At 41.1% G+C, this 11,074-nt stretch overlaps 1 pseudogene; it reads right to left on the bottom strand.

Moving 5' to 3' along the window:
• Positions 1-6,105: 6,105 nt before the first annotated feature.
• Positions 6,106-6,195, bottom strand: LOC139182431 (U2 spliceosomal RNA; annotated as a pseudogene).
• Between the last annotated feature and the right edge of the window lie 4,879 nt (positions 6,196-11,074).

Raw genomic sequence — 11,074 nt, 5'->3', positions numbered from 1 at the left:
CACTCAATATGTCAGCAATTTGGAAAACTCAGCAGTGGCCACAGGACTGGAAAAGGTCAGTTTTCATCCCAATCCCAAAAAAAGGCAATGCCAGAGAATGCTCAAACTACCGCACAATTGCACTTATCTCACACGCTAGTAAAATAATGCTCAAAATTCTCCAAGCCAGGCTTCAGCAATACGTGAACCGTGAACTTCCAGATGTTCAAGCTGGATTTAGAAAAGGCAGAGGAACCAGAGATCAAATTGCCAACATCTGCTGGATCATGGAAAAAGCAAGAGAGTTCCAGAAAAGCATCTATTTCTGCTTTATTGACTATGCCAAAGCCTTTGACTGTTTGGATCACAATAAACTGTGGAAAATTTTGAAAGAGATGGGAATACCAGACCACCTGACCTGCCTCTTGAGAAATCTATATGCAGGTCAGGAAGCAACAGTTAGAACTGAACATGGAACAACAGACTGGTTCCAAACAGGAAAAGGAGTACATCAAGGCTGTATTGTCACCCTGCTTATTTAACTTATATGCAGAGTACATCATAAGAAACGCTGGACTGGAAGAAATACAAGCTGGAATCAAGATTGCTGGGAGAAATATCAATAACCTCAGATATGCAGATGACACCACCCTTATGGCAGAAAGTGAAGAGGAACTCAAAAGCCTCTTGATGAAAGTGAAAGAGGAGAGTGAAAAAGTTGGCTTAAAGCTCAACATTCAGAAAACGAAGATCATGGCATCTGGTCCCATCACTTCATGGGAAATAGATGGGGAAACAGTGGAAACAGTGTCAGACTTTACTTTTTGGGGCTCCAAAATGACTGCAGATGGTGACTGCAGCCATGAAATTAAAAGACGCTTACTCCTTGGAAGGAAAGTTATGACCAACCTAGAAGCATATTCAAAAGCAGAGACATTACTTTGCCAACAAAGGTCCATCTAGTCAAGGCTATGGTTTTTCCAGTGGTCATGTATGGATGCGAGAGTTGGACTGTCAAGAAAGCTGAGCGCCGAAGAATTGATGCTTTTGAACTGTGGTGTTGGAGAAGACTCTTGAGAGTCCCTTGGACTGCAAGGAGATCCAACCAGTCCATTCTAAAGGAGATCAGTCCTGGGTTTTCATTGGAAGGACTGATGTGAAAGCTGAAACTCCAGTACTTTGGCCACCTCATGCGAAGAGTTGACTCATTGGAAAAGACTCTGATGCTGGGAGGGATTGGGGGCAAGAGGAGAAGGGGACGACAGAGGATGAGATGGCTGGATGGCATCACCTACTCGATGGACGTGAGTCTCAGTGAACTCTGGGAGTTGATGTTGGACAGGGAGGCCTGGGGTGCTGGGATTCATGGGGTCACAAAGAGTCAGACACTACTGAGTGACTGAACTGAACTGAACTGTAAAGGCTCAATGAATGCTAGTTATTAAAATTATCTTCTTAATAACAAGAGTAAGCATTATATAATCCCCAGGCCTTTTTTCATAGCACCATCTCCATTTTCACTTCATCTAACACTTGAAATGACTGTGTTCAGTAGACAGGGCAGTATCATGTCCCTTACTGTACCTGCTGTTTCTCTGTAAGCCCTGTGCAAAGTGCCTTACAGCTATCACCTCATCGAATTCTAAAAACAGCCCTTCAACGTATCATCCTCATTTTACAGTTGAGAAAACCAAGGCACCAAAGGGTAAAGGAATTTACCTGCCACTTGCTAGTCATTGTCAGAACTTGGACTTAAATGCAGAATAGCAGGTGGAAGTAACACAACTAATTTGAAACAACCTATTTAACCCAGCGTGTTTGCCCCAAACCAACTTCTAATTTGTGCTGTGACTGTACAGAACAGAGTAGAGGTAAGAAATGTTAGATCTGAGACTTAAGGCATCTCATCCACGTGAGAAAATTCCTAGGACATACCTGGCAGGACCTGGTCACTGGGAGGCTCCGTGGGACCTCCAACAGCTTGCTCCAGAGCCTGGAGTAGAGTGAGATTCTCCAAAGAGCAGGCAGTGAAGTTACCAAACAAGGCCAGACCAGAGGTCTCCTGGCCCTCAGAGGGCCTCACCCAGGACCACAGAAGGAAGAAGCAGGGATTCTTCCCCTCATTTGATTTTTAAGAGGGGGCAGATGAAGGGTATTTCACTTCCATTCTGATAAAATTTTAAATATCTTTGTGTTTGTTTCAAGAGATGTGTGTGTGTGTGTGTAAGAGAGAGGAGAGAGGAGAGGAGGAGAGGAGAAAGAGAAAGGAAAGAAGAGCAGGATAAACAGAAGTAGAGACACAAATAAACCACAGAAAGAAACAGAAAGACAGATGTCAAAGGACATGACAAGAGAGAAACATGATGCCGGAGGAAGAGGAGCAGAAAAGGGGTGGTGGGCAGATAAACAGACTGTGACAGAAAAGCACCCAAAAGAGATAAGCAGGGAGCAGACAAACAGGTAAAAAGGCAGACACTAAAGGAAAGAGAGTAAGTCAGAGAAGAAATCTGCCTTTCCTTCTTGTCAAAAGAGAAGCACGTGTGCTCCACAACATACACGTGACATGCAGTTATGAAAATACACTGCTTTTCAAAAGCTAGGAGGAAAGAAACCTCTCTCTCTCCCTCCCTCCCTCCTCTCCTCCTTCCTCCTCTTCTCTCTCTCCCTCTCTCTTTCTCTCTCTCTGTCTCTAGGTCTCGCTTTGTGTGTATCTCTCTGCCTCTCTCTCCTTTTCTCTCACTTATCTAACTCCTCTTAGGGAGGGAGGGCTGAATCAGCTCTCCACATCCCAAAAAGGCTACACTCAGCTAGAATTTGTGACAAAGGTGTTTTAAATCAGAGCTAAAATTTGGCAGCACAAATGTTCTAGAACTCCTCATATCATTGTGAAAAATAAAGAAACCTTAATTTCATATTCTGGGAATTAGGATCATCCCGTCTCATCTCTCAAAGAAATAGGTTTTTTTATTGTCACAAATCATCCCTATAGTCACTAACTCTTTAAAATATTGGTGTATTTTGACTCTGATGGTCCTGCTTCTGGTAGGGCCCCAGTGTCTGCCCAATAGGCCTTACTTACGTGCCTAGTAGGGGCAGAACCAGTGCCCTGGGTAAATAGTAAGTCTTGCCTTGGCTATAAGCTATGTATTAATAATTGTATTGTACACAAGAGTTGGATCAATATCCCAGTGCTTCCAGATAATTCACACCAAGGTGATGTTGCTGTGGCCCTCAACTGTCCCCAAGGTCAGCCTGAGTGGTGAGCTTTCTCAGAGTACAGTGGAGCTTGGACTCAGGGCACCTTTATATCTGTCCATCTGTCTTGATGCCTTTGGTCAACAGTAAAAGCAGGCATACTCTGAAGCCTTGGCATAAGCTCTGAAACTGTGCCAAGTTCTGCCAGGGCTAATGAAACCATGAGAGATGGAGAGGGGACAGAGTTTGTGGAAGTAGCTTTTCTCTGCCTTGACACTTCAGAGAGCTTTCTCTCAGTAGCGGTCACAGAAGGAGTCCCACCCACCGTGGTGCAGATAGTCCCTTTATGCATGACTTCCTATCCCCTTCTGCCTAAGGATGTTCTCTGGAGTCTAGAAAGTGAGTGCTTGAGAGGTGACGTTCCAGAAGTGACCTTCAAACAATACGGCAGTTAGTCAATAAATAATCCAACTTCTTCAGCCCTCATTTGGAAAATTCTGTTATGTTCCACTGAGCTTAAGCTATTTACACTGGTAACCCACTCAAGGTAACTCACCTTTCACTGGTTTTACTCTCTCCATCGTTTCACTCTCCCAACTCCTTCACTGTTTTATTAATAATTCAGATCAACGACCAAATACATATGTTGTGTCTAAATCCTTGTTTTGGAGAGGTTCAAACTAAGACACCCTTGCACTGGCTAATTTAGCCCTCACGACAACCGCCTAGAGGCAAGTATCATTGCTCACAGCACTAGAATCCATTCCTCTTTGCCAAAGACTATGCTAGGCGCTAGGAGTACATGGTCCCTGCCCTCATGGAATGCATATTCTAGAGTGAAAGAAAATGCTAAACAAATAATCACAATAAATATAAGGTTATGGCTGTGGCAAGTGCTACAGGTGAGAAGTACCTGGGCTCTGAGAATGTAAAATAGGCATATAGTCATCCTTGAAGAAGCGACATTTCATTTGAGATCAGAAGGAGGAGTAGAACCTAACTATGGAAGATGGGAAGGAAAAACAGTTAGAGCAATAAGAACAACTTGAATAAATGATGAAGCTGAGGCAAACAGAAATTGAGGTCACACACATATGAACTGGTTGGCAGAGGGTTTGATTTCAGACCTATCTGACTCCAGCGTTAGAGTCAACAGTTGGAATGGAGTTGGATGTAGGAGCCAGGGGTGACTTGTTACTCTCATTATTTATATTATGAAAGGATTAACTACAAGCTTCCTTTACATAGAAAACTCCCATAGGGCATTTAACAATTAGCGCAATCACAAAAGAGAGAATTATAAATGTATGTAAATATATGTGTTGGGTATAAAGGGGAAGTGTCTGAAAGTGTACAAAGTGGATGTTCTGAAATCAATGAGATTAGGGATCTTCCCAAGCTAATTTCATAGCACCTAGCAGCACGGTAGCAGCAGCCACTGCAGGAAGACCTGGAGAGGGGAGTAGGGTTTTCCTAAGTGACTGACAGATGGGAAGGAAATGATCTCTATGTGTCCAGGGTCATAGGCCTCCTTCCCGTTTCAAAGCAGAAACCCAAAGAGTGTCATACCAAGGAAAAACAGCACTCTAGAATGAGGGAGGTCATTCTTATTTCTGGTTAGTATGGAAATGTATGTAAAAGATCTATAGCTCCATGGTAACAAGGAAACAAATGAACAAAAAATAAACTATGAAACTATCAAAGAGCAGTACATGCAAAGAAGTCTTGATGCACTGAATTCCAGAGAGGAATGAGCCTTTCACAGGTAAGCAAGAAAGTAATGGTGGTTTCCATACCTGAAGGCATGGACCTTGTCTTTATCTAAGTGGATAGAGAATCAAGTCTTCCAGAGACAGAATTTTCAGGGATGACTAAAAGTCAGCCAAGGGTGATAAAGCAGAAAATATTGGAATCTAGGGAGAGACCCATAAACATAAGGATAAATTACTTGGTCCCACTTGGGAATTTTGCTAAGTAATCAGCACAAGAAACACAGCTGGAAAGTAGAGAAGCCTTTGTAGTCTTGTGGTTCTTAAACTTTGAAGACTTGTTGGAGTTTAATCAGAAAGTGATTCAAATTTATTTGAACTTGAATCCCAGCTACCTCTCCAGTGAAATTCTGAAATATCAAATAGATCAGCCCCTTGGGAGATCAAGGAGACAAATGAAAGGCATATATACATGGTCAAAATTTGAAACACTCTATGGCTGACTCATGTTGAGGTTTAAAGCAATTATCCTTCAATTAACAAATTAACAAAATTTTGAAAAGTGAACTCAATCTAATTAAAGTTGTATCCCAGCCCAAGCTCAATGCCATTCGTGGTGAAATCAGAATTTTATTGACAGAGGAGAAAAACTCGCACACTCTGCAATATATACATATATACACTTGCACATATACATACATATAAAAATTGTATTTCAATATCTCAGTTTTTGTGTGTAATATTTGGCACAAAATTTTGAAAATTACAAGACATAAAAAAGGAGGAAAATATGACAAATAATCAAGAGAAAAACTGTCAATAGAAGCAGACTCATGGAAGACCAGTATGTTGGAATTGGTAATCATGGAGTTTAAATAACTGTTATAAAGTTAAAGAATTTTCAGGGAATAAAATAAACATAGTGCATGAAGGAAAGCAGAAAATCAAAAAGAAATTTGAAATTCTAGAATTTTAAAAAGAACCCAATAGAAAGTATAGACCTGAGAGTTTATTTATTTGAAATTAAAAGTTAATCTTATGGGTTTAACAGCAGATGGGGTAAAAAGGAAGAAAGAAATAGTAAATTTAGCATCAGGTCAGTATTAAAAAAAATACCACCAACTAGCGAACATAACAAAAAAGAAGCAAAGTCATAGTTATAGAGAACAAACTAACGTTTACCAGTGGGAAGAGGAAAAGCAGGTATAAGCAATATAGGGGGAGAGGATAAAAAGGTACAAACTGTCGTGTATAAAATAAGCTATAAGAACAGATACTACACTTGATCTTAGCCAACATGCCAAAAAGTAATTAGCCTCCAATTAAAATAAATATATTAATTTCAAATATATATACATGTAGCTAATATTCTATAATAACTACAAATAGATATATCCTTTAAAATTGTGAATCTTTATATTGTAATCTGTAACAATAGTATTATACATCAACTATATTCCAATCTTTTCAAAAATGTTTTAGAGATATAAAATCAAATCCGTAGAAATTACCCAAATGGAAACAGAGAGAGAAAAAGAATGAATTGAACATCAGTCACCCATGGACTAATATAAAATGATCCAACATACATATAAACAGAGCCCCAGAAGCATAAGTGAGAAGAGATAAAATAAATATGTAAATACACAATAACTAAATTTTCTTTCAGATTTATTTTAAAGAAGTCAGTCCAAAGATCCAAAAATCTCAACAAACTCCAAATAGAAGAACTATTTTAAAAAGCGCATATGTATACCTAAATATATCACAAACCAAAAAGAAAAGAAAAATCATTAGAGCAGCCAGGGAAAAGACACACATACACACACACATTTATGCATGCACTCACAGGACTTCCACACAGCCAGACTGAAATATTTTGAAATTGCTTATCCGCACCTGCCTCCCCAAGCTCGCCAGGCCTTCAAATATGCTACCTTCTGTGTTTACCGTACCAAAATCTTAAAAATCTGACACACTTCTAAACTTCCTGCAAAACTCAGTCACAGGGTCGTACTACAATAGAGGTATGTCGTTATTTGGGCTGACTAGGTCACTGACGGAGAAGGCAATGGCACCCCACTCCAGTACTCTTGCCTGGAAAATCCCATGGGCGGAGGAGCCTGGTAGGCTGCAGTCCATGGGGTCACAAAGAGTCGGACACGACTGAGCGACTTCACTTTCCCTTTTCACTTTCATGCATTGGGGAAGGAAATGGCAACCCACTCCAGTGTTCTTGCCTGGAGAATCCCAGGGACGGGGGAGCCTGGTGGGCTGCCGTCGATGGGGTCACACAGAGTCGGACACAACTGAAGCTACTTAGCAGTAGCAGCAGGTCACTGAACATCTTTTTTTTTTTTTATTTGAAGAGTTATTCATCTTCCAAATCCCCTAATAGAAACTGTATTTTTCTCAGCCTTCCTTGCAGCTAGGACACAAGTATATGACATTGGTTTCACCTGTCAGATTCACCTTCACTAAGCGTTGAGTAAGAAACTTGTGACTTGTAGAACAGGGTACTGTGGAATCTAGCGTCAGCAGTAACATCTGGTTTCCAAAGAGATCAACAGCAAGGAGTCTCATGGTCGCATCTAATGCCTTGCATCAGCAGAGTTGGTCTTGGGCTGCCCGGTCCATGCCCAGACAGGCCACCATGATGTCACCACTGAACTAGTTCTGCAGTATGATTTTGAGTGTTGCTCTTGAATGCAGTCACCCCTGGAAGCTCTCCAAGCTTTCTAACATCCTCTCTTGAATTTCTTTTATGTTTAACTGGCAAGGATTGGTTTTTGTTGTTTGCAATGAGGAGCTCTGACTGACACACCTGGCCTACCCTGAAATCCCCAAAACTTCTTTTTTTTGTTATCTCCCACCAGCCACGCCATCTATACTCACACAAGCAGAAAAGCGGCTCCCAGTTCTTAGCTCCCATAACACCCTGTGCTGTACCACCTCTAGTGACCTCATCCACTCTTTACTACCTGGCTCTGATTCATTAGAAAAGGTTTTTCTCAGCCTGTACTAAAGAAAGGAAACCAGAGGCTCTAAATAGTTGAGAGATTTGTCCAAGGTCATCTTGCTAACATGTGACGGTGCTGGAACAAATTAAACTAATGGTTAAAATTGGGGCATGCCTACATATCAGGTACTGTGATCAGTGTTTTGCATAATGCAGCGAATACTCACCACAACTCTGTGAAATGGGTTTTACACTACTTCCTCTTTCTCATTTATTTATTTGGATGCCCCAGGTCTTATTTGTGGCTCACAGGATCTTTTGTTGTGGCATGCGGGATCTAGTTCCCTGACTGGGTAACAAACTCTATTTTTTCAGCTGATGACAATAGTAATCATAATAACTCAAGAGAAGTTACATCATTTTCAATGGCACACAACCAGGAGCACTGAAGTCAGGATCTAAACTGAGGGAGTCTTAACTCCAAGCTCATGCTCTTAACAATTGTCTCTGTGTGCCTCAGGCTCTCTGACTTAGCATCACACTATTGCCCCAGGGACGGGGGAGCCTGGTGGGCTGCCGTCTATGGGGTCGCACAGAGTCGGACGTGACTGAAGCGACTTAGCAGCAGCAGCAGCGTTGCCTCTGTTAATTTTGCAAAAAGACTAAAGTACCTACTTACTTTCATAATGTTAACTTTACTCAGTGCCTGTTGGATCATCCCATGCCTTTTGCTAAAAGCTGATTAGGATCATGCTTTTTTAGTTTTCCAATGGACAGGAGATACTTGCTCCCAATCATCACAATCCATTAGCAATCAAAGACCTCCTCTTTCAAAAAGATCAGAACTAGTACCCAGAATGGAACCCACAACCATCAGACAAACTGCTTGCTTCATGGAACTGGACTCTGCAACACATGGTATTTATTCATTATTTGATTTCCTTAATTTATTAATTCATTCATTAAATATTCATGAAGAACCCATCATGTGCCAGACACGGTGTGGCATTTCTAGGTCTGTATAATCTATTAGACACTATCAGAGCAGTTTCCAAGACCCATGAGCTTTTCACGCATTCGTGGAAATATTTGAGAGCTGAAAATAATTAATATCATCTCAATAATACAAAGATTGCAAAATTAAATCAACAAGCATCTACTTGAAAGTCTAAAAAGTATAGCCTTATGTCAACCTGTCAACTGCCTTTCAACACAACTCTTACATGGTCATTAAAAAATTATATTTAATGTGGCAGTGGCATAATATATTTGATTTTAAACAAAACAGACCTCTAAAACTAACAGTATCTTAAACCTATGAAGGTCAGGAAACAACTCCGAGGTGCTAGGAAACAAAGATGGGTAAGACTTAATTTCTGGCTTCAAGGGAGACTAACCTTATGTTTTGTTTGTTTACTTGTCTATTTTTGTGTTCTAATCATGAGTTCCCTGAAGGCAAGAATTTTGTCCTCTGTTTTCTTGTTAAACTTTATATTCACTGAACCTACAGCAGGGCTACATTTAGAATAGTATCTAACATGTTGGCTAGACAAATACAATCAAGTTAGTGCTGTGATCTATACTCTAAATGTTAAACAACCCACAAAGACATAGAAGTCATTTTCTTACATCCTCTTGCAAGTCCACAGAAACACACACACACACAAATGCCCACTAACTTCCATGGGTGGAAGGAAAGGACAAAACCAATATTAGTAAGTGGCTACAAAGCACCAGCTATCCAGCCACTGTACTAGGTACTTTTATGCATCAAATATGCAGCATGTAAATATTCCCCTGAAGTGGGCATTGCAGATTAGGAATTTGCAAGCAGTTTTTCTTGAACTGCCTATGCTTTTCCCAACTTCTGTTTGTGATCCCTTTTACATATCCTCTTGCATGCCAAGTACAAGACGCATGGTCATAAAGGAGAGTGAGAATTTCAGGCAGATTATAAAACAAGCAGGCGGTAGTCACCAGAAGAGGGGCTAAATTTCTTGAAATTCAATCTGCTGCTCACATAAATGAAATGTTTATCTCTTCCACACTTATCATCAGTTCATTCGGATTCCTGGACCAATCTTTCACTTCAGGGAGCTTTAATGGCTTTCATTTATGCGAGCTCAAGCCTGCCACTTCTGAACTGGCTGTCCACCACCAGGCACCCTTAGCCTTCCTCATTCTTACGGAGCCGAAATATTTCCATGGTCCAGAGAAATCACACTGTGGGGAGCTGCATTCCTCTCGTGTCAGCATTCCACGGACTGAAAGTGATTATTTCAGAGGGATGGACTTAAAGCTGCTTAATGCCCAGGAGAAGATAAAGAGGAATGTGAAGGTCTTGGGAACATGGGAAAAGGGTCTATAAGGCCTGAGTCCATCTGCACCATTCCAGATTTGACCCACATAACACCACAGAATTAGTTCAAGAAATATAGTTTTAAGAAACAGTTGCTTAGCATTACATAAATATGAATTTAAGTGTACTACTGAGGGCTTTTGCTTCCTTGACTTGAAGGTTAATTTTTTAAATTTAGCACTCATTGGCACTAATTATGATGCCAGGCACTGTGTTAAGGAGATTTCTGTTCCTTATCTCGACTGAGCCCATCAACATGCCTATGCAGGAGGTAGGAATATCCCCATTTACTAATTAGAAGACTAAGGCTCAGGAAAGTAAGGTGACTTGCCCAAAGTCACACATCTTGTAAATTAATGGATGGGAACCCAGTTGACTTGCTTTTAACACTTAAGAAATATTATTGAGCCCCCTTGTAGGGCCAGCGGGAACAACAGACAAGTAAACTCGTATGTCCCAGAGAGTGTGTGTAACTCCTGTAGAGGAGATGTAAAGAGGGTTCTGAGGCAGAACGAGGGGCAATTGGAGGGAAGGGACAGAGGGCTTCACAGAGGAGGGAGCAGCTGATCTGGACTTAATGCTGGGGCTTGAGTTTTCCAATCGCAGGAAAAGGAAATGGCATTAAAGGGAGAGGGCAGACAACGTGCAGTCAGTCTGAACATGGGGAAAGGAACTGGAATGTTTGGAGAAGGGATGAGGTTGGGCATGAAGATGGCTTAGATCCAAGGTAAGTGAGGAAGTCTCATAGGCAGGAGGCGGGAGAGCTAAACAGAGGAGTAGTTTGATTACTTCTATTAAAAAGGGATTCACTCACAGCTTCCTTTGAAGAGAGAGCCTCCCCAAGGAATGCTAAATCATGGTGATTTAGCATAA

The sequence above is a fragment of the Bos indicus genome, chromosome 3 (genome assembly GCF_029378745.1).
Source record: "Bos indicus isolate NIAB-ARS_2022 breed Sahiwal x Tharparkar chromosome 3, NIAB-ARS_B.indTharparkar_mat_pri_1.0, whole genome shotgun sequence".
In the NCBI taxonomy this organism is placed as follows: domain Eukaryota; kingdom Metazoa; phylum Chordata; class Mammalia; order Artiodactyla; family Bovidae; genus Bos; species Bos indicus.
This window is presented reverse-complemented; position numbering and strand designations above follow the sequence as displayed.